Genomic DNA, 20605 nt, shown 5'->3' with positions numbered 1-20605 from the left:
GAACTGGTTGCCTTGACAACAGAAAGTTGGATGTTTGAAAAGCCAAGCATGGCAGTGTTGTATGAAGGGGGCTGGTAACTGTGTCAGGAGTGTGTATGATTCTCAGTTCCTCTTGAACCTCTCCTGTCCTCTCCTCTCCTGCTGGTGCTACTGTTCAGGTTCGGAGTCCCACAAACAACTGACATACAGGGTGGTCATAGCAGAATCTGAGTGCAGTAACATTAATCAACTTCTCTTCTCATGCAGAATCCATGTAGGTGACTGGTAACAGTAATAAGCATTTTTCTACAATGTGTAGAATCCATGGAGGTGAGCAATAGTGATAAGAGCCCTCTCATGATAAATTTCAATCCATAGAAGAGAGCAGGGATGGTAATGACCCTCTCTTTGGGATATGTAGAAGCCACAGAGGTGAGCAGCAGTGTTGATTTCATCAACAAAAACAATGGTGATAACTATTCATTACTGACCTTTTTTCCTATGACAAAGAGGAGAGAGTAACTACATAACTGAAGTCTCAAATAAAACATGGCAAGATGAAAATTTCCATGATGGACTATCAGATGTTCAGTTTACCATGAAGCTTTTGTGTGATATCTGTTTATGCCAGTCATACTCATGCATGCCTGGCCAAATGTAAACCATTCTCAATGTTATACCCTAATACTGGCTGAACAAGCTAGAATCAGTGTTATACTCTTTGCTGCTCAGATGCTGTTTTCTAGTGTTTTCATTAACTAAAACTATGAAGGGAAAAATTACTAAAATGTGGTTGAGACTAATATGTGTTTTTGTCAAGACTGAGACTAAAAAAGCTGCCCAATACAATGCTTGTGAGCAGTAATGACCCTTTCTTTGGCATGTGTACAATTGGTGGGTGGAGGTGAGCAGTAATACGATGGCCTTTTCTTTGTGATGTGTAGAATCTGTGGAGGTGAGCAGTAATGTAATGGCCCTCTCTTTGGGTGTGTGGAATCCATGCAGTGCATACATGCCAGTGTCCTGCTTTTATTGAAAATAAAGTAGGCTAAGTAACAAAAAAGTACCCCCCCTCGTGCGCATGGCGGAGGGAGAACAACCTATCCAGCAGCCAGAGATTAAAAAACGCACCCAGTATCTTAAAAGCAGATATTTGGGCAGATTTTGGTTTTTATGAAAATATAGGCAAAAACGATTTTGACAAAACATATGCTGTGTGTAAGACCTGCTGATCCAAGATTAAATACTTCAGCAATACAACAAATATGAGGAATCACATCACCCGCTTCCACCTGGAGCTAAAGTTAGCAAACCCCAAGTATGTAGCTGCTAGAGCTGTAAAAGAATTTTATTTTCTATGTAAAACCATTATTTTTATATTATTTTACAGCGGGGAAAATAAGTATTGAACGCGTCAAACATTTTTCTCAGTAAATATATTTCTGATGGGGCTATTGACATGAAATTTTCACCAGATGTCGGTAACAGCCCAAGTAATCCACACATACAAAGAAATCAAAACATATATGTCCATAAATTAAGTTATGTGTAATAAAGTGAAATGACATAGGGAAAAAGTATTGAACACATGAAGAAAAGGAGGTGCAAGAAGGCATGGAAAGCCAAGAAACCAGCTGAAATCTGTCAGTATTTAGAAAGCAATCCTGCTCCCTATCGGTGCAAATTAATATCAGCTGGTTTAGTCCTAATTGATGGCCTATAAAAAGGTTTCTCATTACCAAGGTGTCACACAAGAAGCATCTTGTGATGGGTAGAAGCAAAGAGCTCTCTCAAGACCTTCGCAACCTTATTGTTGCAAAACATACTGATGGCATTGGTTACAGACGTATTTCTAAACTTCTGAATGTTCCAGTGAGCACTGTTGGGGCCATTATCTGGAAGTGGAAAGAACATCATTTCGGCATAAACCGGCCACGACCAGGTGCTCCTTGCAAGATTTCTGACAGAGGAGTCAAAAGAATAATCAGAAGAGTTGTCAAAGAGCCAAGGACCACTCACGGAGAGCTTCAGAAAGACCTGGAATTAGCATGTACAGTTGTTTCAAAGAAAACAATAAGTAATGCACTCAACCATGGCCTCTATGCACACTCACCGCGCAAGACTCCATTGCTGAATAAAAAGCATGTTGAAGCTCGTTTAAAGTTTGCTGCACAACATTTGGACAAGCCTATGAAATTCTGGGAGAATATAGTCTGGTCAGATGAGACCAAAATTGAACTCTTTGGATGTCATAGCACACACCATGTTTGGAGGAGAAATGGCACTGCACATCACCGCAAAAACGCCATACCAACAGTGAAGTTTGGAGGTGGGAACATCATGGTGTGGGGCTGTTTTTCAGCATATGGTACTGGCAGACTTCATATAATTGAAGGAAGGATCAATGGAGAAATGTACCGAGACATTCTTGATAAGAATCTGCTGCCATCTACCAGGATGCTGAAGATGAAACGAGGGTGGACATTTCAGCAGGACAATGATGCCAAACACACAGCCAAGGAAACTCTCAATTGGTTTCATAGAAAGAGAATAAAGCTGCCCAGTCAATCACCCGACTTGAATCCAATTGAAAATCTATGGCAAGAACTGAAGATCAGAGTTCATAGAAGAGGCCCCCGGAACCTTCAAGATTTGAAGACCGTTTGTGTGGAAGAATGGGTCATCACACCTGAGCAATGCATGCGACTAGTTTCTCCATACAGGAGGCGTCTTGAAGCTGTCATTACCAACATAGGCTTTTCTACTAAGTATTAAATAAATTTCAGCAAGCGTGTTACTTTTTCCCTGTGTCATTTCACTTTATTACACATAACTTAATTTATGGACTTATTGTTTTGATTTCTTTGTATGTGTGGATTACTTGGGTTGTTACCGACATCTGGTGAAAATTTCATGTCAATAGCCCCATCAGAAATATATTTACTGAGAAAAATGTTTGACACGTTCAATACTTATTTTCCCCACTGTATTTACAATGCACTAAAAACAAAAATGTTTTGTGATGCTGTTATTTACATAAACCTTGTGGTAATCTTACTTGAAAAAGATTTTTATGTTATATGATTTGATATGATTTTTGAAAACAGCTGTTAAACAAAAAGTTGAAAAGTAAAAACAATTCGCATCTGAGGGCTTGTATTCTTGTATTAATTAAAAAAACCATGGAGGACAAGATGCATCGTGATGCATCGAGAATCGTTTTGTAATCGAATCGTTACCCTTTGAACCGTAATCGAATCGAATATTGAGACCAGTGACGATTCACACCTCTATCATCCTGGGTGATTTTCGTACCCATGTTTCTATCAAGAAGAGCTTAGTCAAGGATTTGCAGATAAACAAAGGCTATGAATAATCTTAATACATATTTTTGCCATGGCTGGCTTTAAAAAATATGAATAGCTATTTTCTTTGCAAAGGCATTTGTTTTGGCTGTCAGTGGATCAAAAGCACGCGTGATGCCTCTGCAGGCTGGTGTTGACTGTCAGCACTGGTCAGAGCGTTTGCGTTAGCTCTCTAGCTTGTGTAGGAGGTGAGGTTGCAGTGTAGTCCCAGCAGCAGGCAGCCTGATCAATAATGTAGATGTTGTAAGGAGGAGCCAGTGCTTTGTGTTTTCATCCATCTCTCTCTGGCAGCTGCATCGGGTTCCTCTCCTGTGTGGGGGAATTTGATTTGCTTCAGTAAAATATTACAATAAGCCTCTTGCAGTTGGTACCTGATGCTTGAAATAATGTAGATTAGGCTCCCGTTTCTGTCATTCATTTGCTGTCCCATGCTATCCCATGTGTTCTTGTGCAAAACAGCCAAGATACTCAATAAGGTGCAAAAGAAATGTTGAGTCTGTTACATGGACATCTCTTTCAAGTCACCTGTTGTTGCAGGCCAAATTGTATATGCTTTGATATGCTATTTTCTACAGCACTGTATGTCATTTATTGGGAAAACTACCTAAGAAAGTATGTTTCATTTTGAAATTCTCTCCTAAAGATTTCAGCCTGTTTTCTGTGTGACTGAACTGCCCTATCTTACAGAACTTGAACTGAATAAATAGGCTAGGTAGCTAAATGGCTTCAGCCAGGCATAGTACTTACCTAACAATGACTGTTGCTGTACATTTACAACAGTTCTGTAATTCTAAAATGTAAAATTTCATCAGCTTTGCTGTGCGTTGGGACTGAACAAGCCAGTGATTTCAACCATATTTGATTTAGTAGTAGGTTACTGTTAGAAGTTACATGTTGAATTTTACAGTATCAGTTAATGTTTCTCACACGGTCACAAAACAGTGGTGACATTTGACCAAGTGTCTAATGTGTTTTAATTAAGTGATCAGAAACTATGATAAACGATTTTGCATTTACATGTGCTCATTTGCCAGGCCCCCATCTGGAATGACTCATGAAAAGTTTGCAGTCGGATTTTAAGGCTCAAACTAAAGAGAATCACTGTGATCTGGTTATCAAGTAGTGATTATTATTATTAAAACCAAAAATGAAAACCAAAATGCTTCATACCAGTCCCTAGCCTTTTTTTGCAAGGCGGAATTCAAGGGTACTGTCCTTCGCTACAATGAAAAAAGCCCACTGAGGTCAGTGATAAACAATGTAACATTTAAATTGTTACATTGCTAGTGTAAAATTGAAAGATTAATGGAAATGTTTCATGTGGGATGAAGATTAATGAGAATGTTTAATGAGAATGTCTTGCAGATTTGTCCATATTTATATTTTGCATCTAATGTTACTTCCTGTAGATTGAGTGATTGAATTTGTGATTTATCTACACTGTTCCTCAGATTATTGTAATATTGGCAAAGATCGGCGCAAGAGAGGACATAATTTTCCAATATTGTGCAGTGTTAAAACTCACTTTTAGATTAGTAACGTTTTCCAGCTTTGTTAGCGAAGAGTCTGACATGATTTCCAGATAATTATGCCTTTTACTACTGATTTACAATTTTTTTGTGCAGTTAATTTGCAGTTGCTCTTTCGTTACAAGCCATGGCACTGAAATGATAACAGAGGATTGTGTCTTTATACTTTACCAAATACCTCCCTTCCTGTTTCTCTTCAAGTGTGTACTTGTGTGATATGTGAAATGTGAAGTGTGTACTCGCAGTATGGACACTGTCAATAGTAGTAGAGTGAGAGGTGAAAGAGCTGCTGAGGTCAGATGTGACAGGAACCCTCACTACAGTACAGGTGTACCTGTTGAAATGGAAGTTGCTGCATGGCATGGGGCAGAGGCAGGTTGAAAGGGGGTATCCTGATTTCCCAGATAAATGGAGCTGACCAGGTTGGGGGATTCATTGCAGTTCCTGAAATCCAGTGCTTTGGGGAGTAGGAGGAGGGAAGAAAGCTGAAAAGAGGCAGAATAAAGGATGATTGTACCCTGAGGTGGGCATTGGAGCAGCCATCTCCTTAATCCTACGATGCCCAGTGTCCCACACAGGTGCACAGTTCACAAAGCCACTTTTTTTTTTTTTTACATTTTGCATCTCCTCATTCTCCCCTCCAGACATTTGCACACCACCAGAGCTCAGAGGAATGACTGTGTCTTTCCCTCCACTCTGCATGTTAGGCTTATTTCGAAAGTATTGTGACATGCTGGCTTAGTCTGCAGTTTAACCTAGTCTTATCCCAGTACCTCAAAGGAACATGGAAGCAGCAGTCTTTGGTATTCTGATACCTTCTCAGAGGTTCAACAGTGTGATCACTGCGATGAGTTCCTCTCAGTAACCAGATTTCACAACCCAAAGTTACGCAGATCAGCACTGTTCGGCATTTGCCTTTATACTCTTTGGACATGCAGAGGCACACATAATGAACCTGAATGGTGCTGTTTCTAATCTGTACATAACACATTTCAGAGTGATTGAATTAAGCAGATATAAATAGTCTAAATTTGGGTTTTTCCTCGACTCGTTTAACTTGCTTAACTCATCTACTCCAATGGAAGCTAGAAAATCAAATTTGATGATAAAAGTGGGTCTTGGAGTGTTCAGCACTCTTTTACTTATATGGTGGGATCTATTGTAAGTAAAGTGGCTTTTCAAATGCAGTTGAATAAGAGGTGGTGGTGTGAGGGAAATGCCAAATACAGAGGACTGAATGCATCAGAGAAGCCTTCTGTACCTCCAGGCTGCCGCAGGGCACCAACAGCAAACTTTTAGTGTGAAATCCTGGTGGACACTGAAGAGTTGTGTGAGATGGAACTGCATGGGGAGAAAATGAAGTGCAGACACATGGCCCTTGGGCTTCATGTGCTTCTCCATCTGGATACAAGGCCTGACCGAAGCCTTGTGCCTCCATGCACTAAAGGGGCCAAAAATAACCCCTTGCAGTCATCACAAGCTTCGCAAACCAGTAAAATATAACAAGGATTCTTGCATTTAAGCTCTAAAATCTGTTCTGACACAATGAATTCTGCAGTAGTATTGGCCCTTAGCAACTTTAGTACAATACCCTGATTGACTTAAAGCTCAAAATCGCAATTTAAGATTTACTACTTTTTAGTCATTAAAGTAGTCATCTCAATAAGAGATGAAGTGGTCTGGCAATCACTGTCTTTGAGTTTTATGGGACAGATTCCTGCCCAACTTTGTTATCAGGCTGTGAATAACTTGTTATCAGTTTTAATAGAATGCTTTCATTTTTTACCAATTTGCTGGCAGTGCTGAAGTAGTGCAGGATCATATTGATGTAAGAGTGTGGCATTCATCACCACTTAGTGTACCTCAAAATATGCTGTTAGAATAGGCAGCCTGGTAAAAATGAGTGAGAGATCAACAGCACAATGATATGGGGGTTAATTTTAATGGCATCATAATCACAAGCAAACTGAATCTCATTGTTCTGAAAAGATTTATTGGAAGGTGAATACTGTCTAGTGTAAAATCCGTTTAAGGAGAATGCCCTCCTAAATGAAAGACTGTGTCCACTCTGAGGTGCCCTGTTTTGTAAGTTTAAACCATAAGTTAAAAAATTAGGTTTAGTTCCAGAGTACAAAATTAACGCCCCCCCCCCCCCCCCCCCCCCCAGCAAATGCGGGTAGATTCTCTCTCTGGCTGGCTAAACTTACAGGGTCACGAGCCACTCTGGTAGGTGTGTTTTGCGTAAATAAGCACAATTATCATGGTCTGCTATCTTAGTCAAAGACAAAATGTCCAAATACACTCCCATTTCAGTCCCCTGCCCCTAACCTACTTTTTTTTTTTAGGTTAGGTCAATGGCAGGACCACTGTGTCAGTTGTGAAATCTCATGTTGGTCATCTCTGTAAAGTCCACGTTTGACAGCATGGTGCAAATTCATCTACCATGGGAAAATTTGACCTGATTCAACAACTGACTGTCTAGTTTCACTCTGTGGGGTAGTTATGTACTCTTTACCCTGTCTGTCACATCGTATATTTTGATAGCTGGCTCTACTATCGATTTATTAATGTGGAGACATATTACTATCATCAAGATCCCTAAGAAGAATAGGCCTAAATCTGACAAGCAGGAACCTGACAATGATGGCAAATGAAGACAGTAGTGTAGGCTTCTTGAAAGGTGTATTTGGTGTGTGAGATATACTCAGGTAATGTCTGCCTGCTTAACTAATTAACTAGCTAGTAGTAGCTGCAGATAGCTGTCACCTATGTTAGCTGTCACCTCTAGCTGTCAAGTTATGTTGCTGGCTAGCTAGGTTGCTAGCTACACTCTTATCTAAAAAATATACAGTGTTGCTAACACTACCACACAGATGTGTATCTCTCTGGCAACTTAGCTAAAGTTTTGCGTCTGATGATTTCATATTGAAGTGCTTCTTGCATTTGTTTAATTCAAAAAATAAATTTAAATAAAATTTAGACTGTCAGCTTGTCAGGAAGATTGTTGATGTATTAAATTACCACATGAAGATTAGTGGGAGTCATAAATGAGCTGGAATCAAACATTGATGACTAATTTCGGAAGAATGTTATGTTTGTAGATTGAACGAAAGAAAGGCATGTCACTGACAAACATTGTTCATCGAAGAATAGTCAGTTGTAATGCAAGAATTTTATGGAGAGTTGATACAATATAATACCCTAACTTATGCATACATCTGTGATTTTCTTTAGTTTAATGTTTAATGACAATTTGTCCGACCAGCAGCCACCCTGGCTAGTGGACCGAAAAGTTAATTTTAGACCCAGCAGTTCCCCTGAATTATTCCTGATTTCTTCAGTTGTATTGGTCCTTATGAAGGCTTAAGAGTGTTCAGGGTGTGAAGGCCTAAATGCAAGAATGTAGTTGTATTTATGAGACCAAAAAAACATGCAAAACAGTCTAATTCTTAGAATGCATACCAGATTTATGTGTGTGGTGGTACTAGGGGCCACCGGGTGCATATGTTGCAGTTGTGTCATATTACAGTCTTATCACGTTACATTGTTTTTAGGCGTACAGAGTTGTTGATTCTGGGGTTAGCCCAACATTTGAGGCACTTTCTTTGCAGAGAGATGTGGCCACTAGTGGCTGAAAGTACTTTTGTTTTTCTTGCTCTGATGCTGAAAATAAACATATTATACTTGTGGGACTAAACACTTTTAAAATGCTGGTTGTATATTTGGAAATTTTCCAGACACTTCTTTTAACTGCCTTGCCCGTCAAAGTGCTCAAGCTTGAGTGCCGCGCTATTTCAGTAGTTGTAGGTGCAGCCCCTTTTGGAGCTGTCTGCAGTTTGAAAGCACTTTGTTTCAGGGGAAAGGGAGCAGCTCTCCAGCTGCAGTTTGAAGCACTGAATCCAACTTTGCATGCAGCATCCTGTAGCCTGACTTTGCTTTCAAGGTTAGCATATCAGTCCTCAGAGGAGGGGAAAACTGAAGACATGGCTCTACCACCAGATAATGAGTTTTAATATGTACAGCATCAATTGCTGGAAGAATCATTTGGGTCTGACAGAGAATCTGCTGAGTTGCCATTAAGGATTAAAATTACTCAGTATATAGTCTGTTTTGTCTTGAACATTACCCGTTTCAAGGCTTTGCTTGTGAATACCCATTCACATGTGCCTGTCTTCACTGTGGAAGTGTGGGGATTGAAACCCAGTTAAAATGAAGTTCTAATGAGTCTTGATTAGACCAATCCAAAATGTCCCTGCTGAGAAACTGTCTGATGTCCCCCCCATGCTACAAGAGTGCCAGCCTCAGTCTTCCCTTCACTGCTGTGCTAATTGTGTTCCTCATCTCTGCTAAGCTCCACTGAAGCTGTAGATGAGCACCATTGTGTTCAGCTACAGCAGAAGTGCTGGTCTGATTGAACATTTCCAATTGGTTTCTACAGTGACTCCACAAACTTGATAATGACTTCTCATGAAGTTATCACCACATTGCTTGAGAAGTGAAGGGGGTCTGCTGGAGAAATCTGCCTTTTCACATTCATGTTGAGTACTTGACAGGTATAATTGGATGGTCTTTGAAAAGCAATAAAGCTATCTTTTCACTTGCAGCATACCCACTGACAATAGAGTGTGGGGTCTCTTATAAGGCATATGGAAAGGAGTTTGATGTCATCTGACTGTTAACCGTTGACGTAAGAATTTTGTCATAGATCCTCATCATGCCTGTTTAGTTCCCAGAAACCACACTCTGCATGCAAAGCTTTTCCTTTGTGCTAGTTTGCCAAAGCCCTGTGCAGATGCATCAGAGGGGGTTTGCAAAGTAGAGAAAACCTAAGAGGGGAATAGGACTCGTCATGCCATATTGGGTCAGGAATGTGAAACTCAAAACGTCCTGTTAACTAATCCAGGCTTTTCTACCTTTTCCCTTTGCTTCTTAGGATCTTTTGGAATTTGCTGCAGCCTTTTGTTGGATTTAAACCTCACCCCACTGAAGACAACCATGGAATCGGTAAATATCTTGCTTTTCATTTTTTTTTTTTTTTTTGCTGTGACTGACCAGGTCTGCTTGAGTGATACGTTTTTTGTTTGTTTTTTTTTGTTTGTTAGTGTGCGGTGATGACCACAGAATTGCAAACTGAAGAGTATTAGGCAAAGGTTTGCATTAGGTTGAAGGCAGTCGGTTCTTTTTATAGCCACCGGCACAGTGAGTCTCTGTAGCCTGAGGGACAAGATGGGTTGCATTCCATCCTATTGCTCCTGAGTGATGGACTCAGTTTCTTCTTCACTGATTCATTTCCCTCATCCTCAGAAGCACTGCTCTTATCTGCGCAGGGCTGAAATGCCCGTATCTGGAGTCGGCGTAGGCACGGACATGCCACACAAGTGTTCTCACCTAAGCAGCTTAGACTTTTATATCTTTGGGAAGATTATGGCTGATTATGAAGTGCTATGTGCAGTGCAGCTGGAATTGCAATAGTGGTGTCAGCTGTGTCTGAGAGAGGGAAAGAGGCTTCAGTGCTGCAGGATTCCTCTGAATTGGTGTGCAGTGTCAACCGTGGTGGAAGATTACCTTTAACAGTATTAAATGTTCATGGAGAGCTTTTAATACAGTGGACCAGTGCCTTGATGAACCATAACTGTGCCCTGTTTTGCCTGGAGAATATGCGCAGAGCTGGGATTATTCTGGCTTTGAATAAGGGGGCCTGCTTATTATTCTGTTGGGAGGAGAGCCCAGTGAGCAAAAAGCACTTAGTTATGTGTTTAAATTTATTTAATCTTTTTTCTTAGGCCTCGTGTCTTACATTTTTACATGTGTTCCATACAGCTGGAAATTTACTGAAGCAATTCATGTTATGTAAGTTGGTAATAACAGCTTTAGGAAGAGATACTCAGCTCATGTCCTGACTCACCAGTCATTAAAGATCCCATGACACTCATTGCAAAGTGCAGGGGGTTTCCCATGTTCTGGCCACATTCCTAATCTGGCTCTTAGTCTAATCGTCACCCAAGTTAATTGCCTAAATAATTCCCTCCCTCTCTACCTCAGCTTGGCGGATGGTGAGTGTTCTGGTAAAAAAAAAAGGCTACTGTGCATCACCAGGTGGGTGTTAAACATTGGTGGTGAGTCATTCCCCTTCACTTTAAGGTGCTTGGAGATCCATGAAAGGTCTTATAAAAATGCACACCATTATTATTATTATCCGCTATGGCACACTGCTGCTTTGACATAGCTGCCTACATCTGTAAACTGCAGGTCGGCTCTGCGCGTCGGTGTAAGTCTAGTCCTGCACCTGTGCTGCCTAGCTGACAGTGATGACAGTGACCTCTTTAGCTACTGGTATGTGGGGTTTTTTTGTATGTGCTCATAGTGGTCTTTTTGTGTGTGTGTTCTTGTGTGTGCATGTGTGTATATTTTTTTCATCTGATTGTGTCTGTATACTCCTCAATCTGGAGGCAGGGACGCAAAAGTGGGTCATGGCGGCAGCTCCAGCCCCAGCCCCCCACCCGGGGAGTGGAGTCACAAATGAAGTGTCCCTTGCCTGCATGGAGCTCATGTGACACTGTGCCTTCATCAGTACGCAGTGTGGGCAGCACTGCCTTCTCTGCAAGTGTGAACCAATGCACTGAGAGTGACCAGGCCGTGTGAAAGGATCTCTACATCTGCCAGGCAGAGAATCCAGTTTCCTTCCCCCTGTATTTATCCCCTGCAGTCAGGAGATTTGCTCTTATGGGAGCGTCTTGTGTTCATGTCTTAATTCAGACCATATCTGCTTACTGTCAGTGGAAACCACGGAGACTGACTCCAAATCTTATTGTGGCGGTAGGGCTGTTTTTTTTCTCTCTCTCTGCAGGACATGCTGCTAGTGTGGTTTCCAGGTATCCTGTGCTGGAAAGAAAATCAGTTTCATATGTAACCATCCCTGTCCTTCCTGCACACATAGAAATGGTGTTGCAGAGCCATAGCTGTCTGGGTATGACTTTCCAGTTCACAGCAGTCAAGATTGTGTCTAAATCTACATTTGCAGCAGTATGTGCTGATGGTGTTTTTTGAATGAAGGGGCTCTTTTGCTCTGATCATTTTTCAGGCATTGTTTCAGCTCTGCTCATTACAAGTGGTTTTCTGAAATGAGTCCTGGCCCTCAATGGGATTAGTCTGCAATACTCCGAACCGGGAAGTTGTCGCTGCCAGTCATATTACATAACTGGCATAGCTAAAGTTGAGACAACTATAGGGGCTTTGTTCCCTAATACTCAGCTCTCTCCTCCTCACAGGCCGCATACTAATGCTTTATTGAAAGAGTCTGTGTGCTTCAAACAAGCAGCGCTCTGTGGAGGGCGAAGGAGAAGCATAACTCACTGCACCGCCCTACACAAGGGCATTTCAGTCACATCTGAGGACTGGAACGCCACAGTGTCAGCCCCAGAGAGCCAGGAACCATACTAGAGCTATATTTTTATTAGGCTTTGTGATCTAGGAATGCATCTTTGGTATCTATAGCTTGTTCAGAAATGGAATTTTAAAAAAGAACTTTCACCTCTGTTGTCTCCCGAATATTCATCATTTTCACCTGTTCAGGTCTGTGGCTTCTTTCCATGGGCAGCCCAGTCTAGGCCTCACATGCCCATGAGTGAGCAGAGATGTGTTAGAGAAAGAATGCTGCACTGCCTAATGTGGGTGAAATTCTGAGCTTATGCTGAAACCAGCAAGCTGTCATTTTGTGTGTTTGTTTCACTTTTCCATTTAAATTCTCTCTTAGTTGAACATGCATGCACCAGTGTCTGTCCTTGACTTTCCCTAAATAGATCTGCTGATTACTAGTCAAGCCCCACATCATTAAAATAGAAAATAGAAAATGGGAACACAATTAAGATAACTTTGCTATCTTATAGCAAGGATCTGGCACATTAATGCCAAAACAGTAGGCAGCTAGTAAGCTGAACCAGCAATGTATGGCCTAACTCCAAACATATTCATTTGGTTTGCTGGCCAGCTAGTTATTCATATAGCATCTGTCATCATCATGATTGAACCCTTCAGAAAGATTGATGCTTCTCCTTTCTTAATCTTGCACTTCTTAATGTTCAAACAGTACCAAATAGTAATGTTTAAAATATTAAGCACAAAGTAACAATCTGTTGCCATTCATCTTACATATTCTTTTGATACTTTAATGAATTGGCAAGCTTCACAATTCATTGAATATCTGCTGACGATTGAGTTTTGAATATGAGTATCAAAAATACTGTCCCATAAAAGACAGTGTGTTTGTGTTTGCATCAATGCTAGTACTAGCAATATTAAAGGAGCAGACCTTTGCCAAAAATAGAAAAGAGGAAGAGAGGAAGAGGAGGAAAGTAAAGTGGACCACCTTTCTAATCATTTCCATTTTGCTATAGTCACTCTGTATCATTACAGTCCAGCATTCGAGGACAATCAGCAGTAAAGATGTGATGCAAGAAAGTGCAGTCATCCCACAATAGCTGTTGATTGGCTGTGATTCAGAAATCACTTTGCAAAGGGATAGCTCAGGACACCTTGATGCATTATTCTTTTTTTCTGGTCCATGGTATTGATTCAAGGCTTTGTTCATTGGTCTCTTACATGTTGTATGCGTGACTAGCATTTCTTTCAGTGGTCATATATTGATGTTTGGTGCTGCTGTCAGTGTTAGCAGTGTCTAATTCAGTAATGGCAAGGATAGTTTCATTTCTGTTAGGGCTGATGCAACAGATGGAAGTTTTGACTTGGACTAATCCAAGGACAAATATCTAACTAGTTTATCTAATATCATTGCTGAGTTAGCTAGCAAGTTAGCTTATAGTGCATATGTATAACAGTAGAAGTGCTGGAAGTTAGTCAATCACACAAACATCTTTTAGTGCTATAAAACTATCTTCTGTAAATTTGTCCAGAATAGCAGCTGGCCACAAGTCATTTAACAGCAGTGGCAGCTAGTATAGAGTGGCAGCTAGTATAGAGGGCCAGTGTCAGAGCTTGGCTAGGCTAGGCAGATTGAGCCTGCTCCATTGAGGTCTTGACTTCATGGTCCAGTCATTTTGCAGAAGTGTGGAGAATAGTATGACTGAGTATCAGTAGAAGGTCAGGTTCTGTGCTGTGAAAGTAATCTCTCATGAAAGGCAGAGATTGTTGCCAGCCCACCAAGGCGACACTTGGTCTGGACATCGTGCAACTCTGTCTGTCCCACAGCAGCACCAGCCATGAGGCTCAACACTCAGGCTGTCATCAGTCTGTCCTGTAAAATGGTTGCGAGCAATATTTTGCCCAATTTTGCAAGAATGTCGTGGTTTTCCTGAATAAGTGTTTGCTTGTCACTTAAGAACTGTCTCTGCTTAGATAATTGATTTTTTTTTTCCAGCACCAAGCCACACCATTATGAGTGGCACAAATTACATGCATGGTTGAGGAGCTCCCTGGACCAATGCAGAATGGTTGAGCTGCTGCTTCCTCCTTCTCTCCTGAGTGCATTCGTCAGGAGCAGCCTCTGGAAGACCAATACTTTATGTGCTACACAGCCATTCAGAGCTTTTTTTATGGCTATTCTGGTTCTGTGCCAGTACAGGTTTTAGAAATGGAAGTGAAGGTGTAAGATCGAAAAGGATAAATAATAATACAGCTCAGCTATATGGCAATTTGGTTTCAAGAGCCTGCTTAGTACCCGTGCAGGAGACCTGAACTGAAGACAGAGAAAGACACTTAGGAATAAAAAGTAAATAAGTAAACGGAGTAAATAAAAACGGAGGACAGCAGCCTTGCCCATTAGCTTCCGGTGTGCCTCAGACCCACCATGGTCTCACAGAAGGATTGTGTCCAATCCGGTCTGCTTCATTTTTTTTCTTTCAAGGCTTTCAACTCTCAATACTCTTTGAAGAAAAACAACCGTTCATCACTCCTTCGGTGTTGTTTTAGAGCAACAAGCCTGGCCAGGGTTTCCCCGCAATGCCTGCTCTACAGAGCTTCTGCTGCTATGCCACAGTGGATCACAGTGATCTTCATGTCTTAGATGAGCAAGGCCTGTGAACTGCGAAACCCAATGAAGCAAATGAGTGTTTCTGTTTTAATTTGACTGAAAGGGGCCCTAGTTTGGTGTTTCCTGGCTGCTTCTGTTTGTGTGTTAGTATGCGTTATGAAGTGCTTAGAGATGGTGATTAAAAAACAAGTAAAGCCATTGAGAGCATCACATTGTTTTAGAATCACTCTGTCTCAGCTCACCCTGCTATCTGTAATTGGGTTGTGGAATCTTTCTTGAGAACAAGAATTTTTTTTTTTTTTACTGTTTTTGCCATTATTGGTAGATGTAGTAAATGTCAAACATTCATGCTCTAAATATAGTCACGGCTTGTTTTGTAGCTGTTGATGGCCAGCATTTGCTTCATGTTTGGCACAAGTGCTAAGAGGCTCTTAGGAAAGATAAATCGGCTGTCACCTCCTTTCCTCTCACCTCTAATTCGTCAAAGTCGCTTTACCGCTCTGGCCCTGTCCGAATCACACTAAAAGCGTTTTTCGACCACTCGTGTGACTTCAGCGAGGGAGTGCTCCCTGCCTTTTTTCCACATTCTGATGCGAGTGCAACAGTGCAGTGGAGCGGTTCTGTCTGCGGGGGTGGGACAGAAGCCGGCCTGACCCTCCTCCCCCCTCCCTCCCTCCTGAGCAGCGTTCTTGTTTTTCCCCCGGCCACTGCCAGCCTTCTCTCTCTGTCTGGAAAATAATGACTGTGCTGTTTGACTGTGGCTGCAGATTAGAAGTTTAATGTTGCGTGGGAGTGGGAAACACTGGTGCCGATGGGACCCGCTCTCCTGGGCCTGCTGTGGTCAGGCAGGAGCCCGAGTACACCAGCGTTCCTCACAGCAGAGGAAATGGAAAATCCGAAAGGATTGCAGTACATTTATTTAATTACCAGATGCCATTGTGGTGGAATATTAAGAGTCTCTTTCGATCTCAGTTTTGTCCACACAGCTGAAATCTCTGGTGTTCTGGATCCACTGAGGGTTTGGTTCTATTTTAGGGAGCTGGCCGATCTAGTAACAGAAGGCCTTGCTGTCCATGTGTTCCGGCTGTTTATCTGACCATAACTGCAGCTATATCTGCAAAATGTCTGATCATTTATGTCAAGCAGTATCTATTGCAGGACAGTCTGCAGTCAACTGAAATCCCCTGGAGTGCTAGAGCTGTGAGGTGTAACTTGAGGATTTTTCACATTGGTAAACTGAGACTAGATCGAACTGTCTGCGGCTGGTTCACAGTCCAGGTCCGAAAGAAAAAGCATTTTCGGCTGGGTATCGAGCCATTTGCACTGCTGACAAGCCACACTCCTTTGAGATTATGTGCCCATGTTAATAATCCCGTGTTGTGTGTCGATTACCCTCTTATCTTGACTGGACTCCACTCCCTCCTGTGCAAATTCAATGCAAGATCAACACCATATATACCTTGGAGTCACAGCTTGTTTACCTCAGTCTTTAACATTTGACAGTCCTGGGAAAGTTCATACCACCAGGAAATGGCAGGATTCACAGAACACCTAAAAGTAACCCTTTATATGGGTAAAATGAGGAAGACACTGGCTATACAAATGAAATATGCCTGTATTTCAATTACTACAGAATGGCCTGTTTTTAAAGCTGCCAGAAAAAAAAAAACATTTAGAAAATCATTTGGCAGCAGTTGAGCGCAAGCTGAGCAGCTGCCTTTGTGCACTGAAGTGCCTGCGTACAAAATGTGTTGTTTAAAGTGCTTGTAGTCTGAAATTGTATTCATTTACATGAAGGAAGGTCTTAGGTGTGTGTTCATCATAAGGAAATGCTCCTTTCTTGCTCATGCTATTTATAGTGCACATATACACAATGTCACAGAACATCTCCAGTTGCATCATTTTGTAAACACCACAGCCATTAGGAGGTTGTATCAAAGCAGAAGTCCCCATGCTAGTATTTTGATTGTACTTTCCTCCTCTGTTTTAAAGCATGTTTTGTCATTGTGCTGATTAACATCGTTTTGGCTCCCTTCGTCCAACACGTGTTCATATCTCTTGAGTTAGGCAACAAGAACTCCACTTATTCTAGGTGTCCCTATCTAAATTATTTGTACCTTACATCCGGTTTGTTCAGTTCTTATGCTTCTAAATCACTCTCTCTTACTCTGTGAAAATGGGTATACCTGTCCTTCAGCTCCAGGGCTTCTGTCTGTCTGTGCATGATCATGCCCTGCTATACTGAAGGATATCTGCACCAGACTGTGTCCTGCAGTTCTCTGTGCCCCATTAGACACTCCTCAGTTCCCACAAAGAGGAGTGTGGTGTAGGTGTGATGTCCACACGTGTCCCTGCATGTTACCTTCTAAGCACATAGCACTGCACTGTGGTTCACAGCTGTGATTAGTGCTGCGTCCTTCACATCACATTTAAAGCAGCTGAGAGGGTTAATGAGACTGGAGCTGCTCCGGATCCAGGTGCTCCTCTATTATTGGGTTCAGAGCAACAGCAGCCACTTCATGTGGGCACTCTGTGTTCTCCCCGAATCCTGGCTTTGATTCCCTACAGCTGGCCTGCTGGAATAATCTCAGAATCAGCCCCCAACTTAAATGCTAGAGAGAATTCATGCTTTGAATTAAAATTGATGTATAGTGTTATTTTCTCCATTGAAGTTTCCACATGTACAAGCAGCTGAGTACAGAGAATATTGCTTTAACAGCTTTCTACACAATACTGTTGTAAAGTGATGGCAAAGCTGCCAAGCAGCACTGCAATACTTCTCTTTTCTTTAACTGCCTTTAAAAACACCAGTCCTTTGTTTTTAGCCCTTTAAAGTGAGCCTGTTCCCCTCTCCTCCCGCCCCTGCCCCTAATGAATTAAACATCTCAGACGGGAAGTGCTGTGCTGCTGACTGGTGGAGCAGTCTCAGTGTGACCAACATTAACGTAGGTTACATGCAGACCTCATAAAAGGGAGGTATGGACCCTTGACCATGATTGTTGGAAAGGAGAACAGAAAATATTTGTTGCAGCATCAATGCACAAAGAAACACAACAGTGTGCAGACCTCAGCTTTACAACAAGGTAAAGAATGCTGTGATTGCTGTTTTGCAGGTAGAGAGTGGAGGTATAGAATAAAAGTGTGGATGCATTCACTGATTCCTCCTTCACTCTCGTGCAGTGCAGTGTAACCTTGGTGCACAGCTGACACTCTCAGGCCATTACTGTTCTTGAAGAGGGAAAGTCATAATTAACATTATTCTAAAGCATTGTGCAGGCAAGAGTGGTTCCTTTCTCTATCTAATATGATTTTGTCATTCTTCTTTCGTCCTGTCTCAACAGTGCGACCACCAGAAAAGCCTTCAGAGGTGACGATTTACACAGAGGATGCACTTTGAGCAGTCTGGGTGGGGAGTTGGGGGGGGGGGGGGGGTGGACATTGTGGTGGGTCAGCTGCAGAAGAGGAGTCATAGTGTGCCTCTCTGTGTTCGTGCTCTCTGACCGAGAGCCGGGCCAGACGCCAGCCAGGAACAGACGAGGCAACAGATGGGTCCCCACGGGCTTAACCCTTCCTACACCATGCCAGCTTTCTAGGAAGAATAACTCTCACTGCAGGAAATCTGAAAAACTGTGAATTACAGTTCTGAAGCATCCTTGTCATTATGTTGTTCTCCACATGCAAGAAACACGTGTGTGTGTGTGTGTGTGTGTGTGTGTGTGTGTGTGTGTGTACGTGCACACGTGTGCATGTGTGCAGGAGATCTTTGCTGGAGAACATAACAGCCTGGTTAAACCATCAGAACACTCACTCTGCAGGCCAAAAGGGGATGGACCCCTCCAGGTTGGGAAAAGTGCAGCGACCCCACCACATTGCTGTCTCCAGCTTCCTTTGGTAATCTTTGACCAACAACCAGCTGGGTCACATGATTTCTGTCAGTGTAAGAACAGTCAAGATCCATGTCTAACACAAGCAGAGTTAGCATATCACATCGATGCAGACCTTACCACTGAAATACAATGACGTTGGCTTATCCAGGTAAACCATATTATGGTACAGTATGTGTGGCATTGTCTGAAATGTCTGTGGTGGTAAGCATTTCTTTTTCATACCAAAATATAATAGAAATTGTAGGGTTTCCTCAGAGAGCATCCCACACAATCTTTGGTTTACAACTAATCAATTATTGCTAAGCAAAGTTTAGAAAACACTCACTTTTCACTGCAATAGAGTTTAAAATAGAAAAGTTGTAGGGAGAAAGTCAATATTGAGTCAAAGGAATTGGTGAAAGAGGCAGACCCTCTAGAGACCTAAACTACACTTTAGGTGTGATTTTATCATTCCTCCCGTGCACATAAGCAGCTCATCTTATGTGCTCATCTTATGTCTTATGATTTTTGGAAATTACGGCTAACACGGAGAAAATCTTAGGACATTGTGAAGATTAATCTGTGAGAACAGTAAGCAATCACTAACAATTTGAACTTCAGACAACCCTGTAACCAGTGGTGTCATCACTTGAGGGATTCCAAGCAATTGCAAGAATGGCCTCTGCTGCACTCCCTGAAGCAAAAATGACAAGTGACCTTCGGCCTGGGAGGGCAAGAGTGAGGTTCATGGAAATGAGATAAATCAAATGGGGGTCAGGAAGGAGTTCCTCTCGCTCTTCCACGGTGACAGACCTGGTGAACTCTTCTTGTGCACACTGTTCACTTGCAGGGTTGCTCTTGTCCTAAAGGACATCCAGTGGCTGGGCGAGGACCCTCTCTTGTTCCCTCACTCTGTGCTGTTTGCTGGAATGGCACCTATGAGAAGGCTCACTGTGCTGTTTTTGATGGGGTGGGCTCTTGCTAGCCTCAGGATTTTAGTTAGACTTTAATATAAACTGGCATGAAAATGAAGTTGTTACATCTGGCTCTTATACCTTGTAAGGAATTCTGGGTATTTTTGTTTCAATAAAATCCTGTTCTTACATGCATCTGTGGCAAACCCTTAATGTAGCTTATTTTTGATACAGTACAAGTCTGAGCATATGTCTTTGCCTCTGTAAGGCTATTTTATGGCTCAAATGTTAGGAAATCCAATATATTGTTAAATATGTTATAGATATATATGTTAAATTCAGAGGCACCAGTATGGTTCTTTACTTTTTAATGGTTGTAACAAACTTTTTGATTGCAACAGTCAGTTTACTCATGTAACATCTGCAAAGGTTCTGAGTACTGCCTTAACCAGAGTTCACATAAAAAACCTTTAAACAATAAATATCTGTACTTGCTGCAAGTAAATACCCTGTCAGTAAACAGTATTACAACTATACTTGTCCAGTCAGAGCAATGTTCCAGTCAGCTGTATGAGCTAATGCTTAAAAATTTGCAAACTCATTCATGTGTAACCATGTGTAACGCAATGTTGTAATATCTGAACTTTGTCATTTGCAAGCACATTAATATTTCAGTGTTAACCTGAATATTCAAATATTCCTACTGCGACAGGAGTCATGTAAACACATTATTCTAATAACCACAAACAGAGTAAGCCAGTACTCCAGTCACAAAAAACCCAAATAAAAAGTGGGTGCTATCTCTTAAACAGACTAGGCCTAATGAGTCGTGTAAACATCTTGTTTTTGAATATTCCCTCTGTAAGCTTGCGTCTATGCATTTTCAGTTATTTACGAGGAATCTTGTCATCGTGGGCACTACCTTGCATCTTGCAGTTTACACTCCAAAGCTATGACAGTAATTGTT

At 41.7% G+C, this 20605-nt stretch overlaps 1 protein-coding gene across 2 annotated transcripts in view; it reads left to right on the top strand.

Moving 5' to 3' along the window:
* LOC118781594 (ankyrin repeat domain-containing protein 11-like) overlaps positions 1-20605 on the top strand; it is a 105610-nt gene that overhangs the window by 15397 nt on the left and 69608 nt on the right. For both annotated transcript variants that reach the window (XM_036534582.1, XM_036534581.1), the window contains exon 2: positions 9807-9877. The gene's annotated coding sequence lies outside the window, so the exon portion shown is untranslated. The remainder of the gene's footprint in view (positions 1-9806; positions 9878-20605) is intronic.

The sequence above is a fragment of the Megalops cyprinoides genome, chromosome 8, assembly GCF_013368585.1.
Source record: "Megalops cyprinoides isolate fMegCyp1 chromosome 8, fMegCyp1.pri, whole genome shotgun sequence".
NCBI lineage: Eukaryota > Metazoa > Chordata > Actinopteri > Elopiformes > Megalopidae > Megalops > Megalops cyprinoides.
The sequence above is the reverse complement of the archived record's forward strand: the minus strand, read 5'-3'. Positions and strand labels throughout refer to the sequence as shown.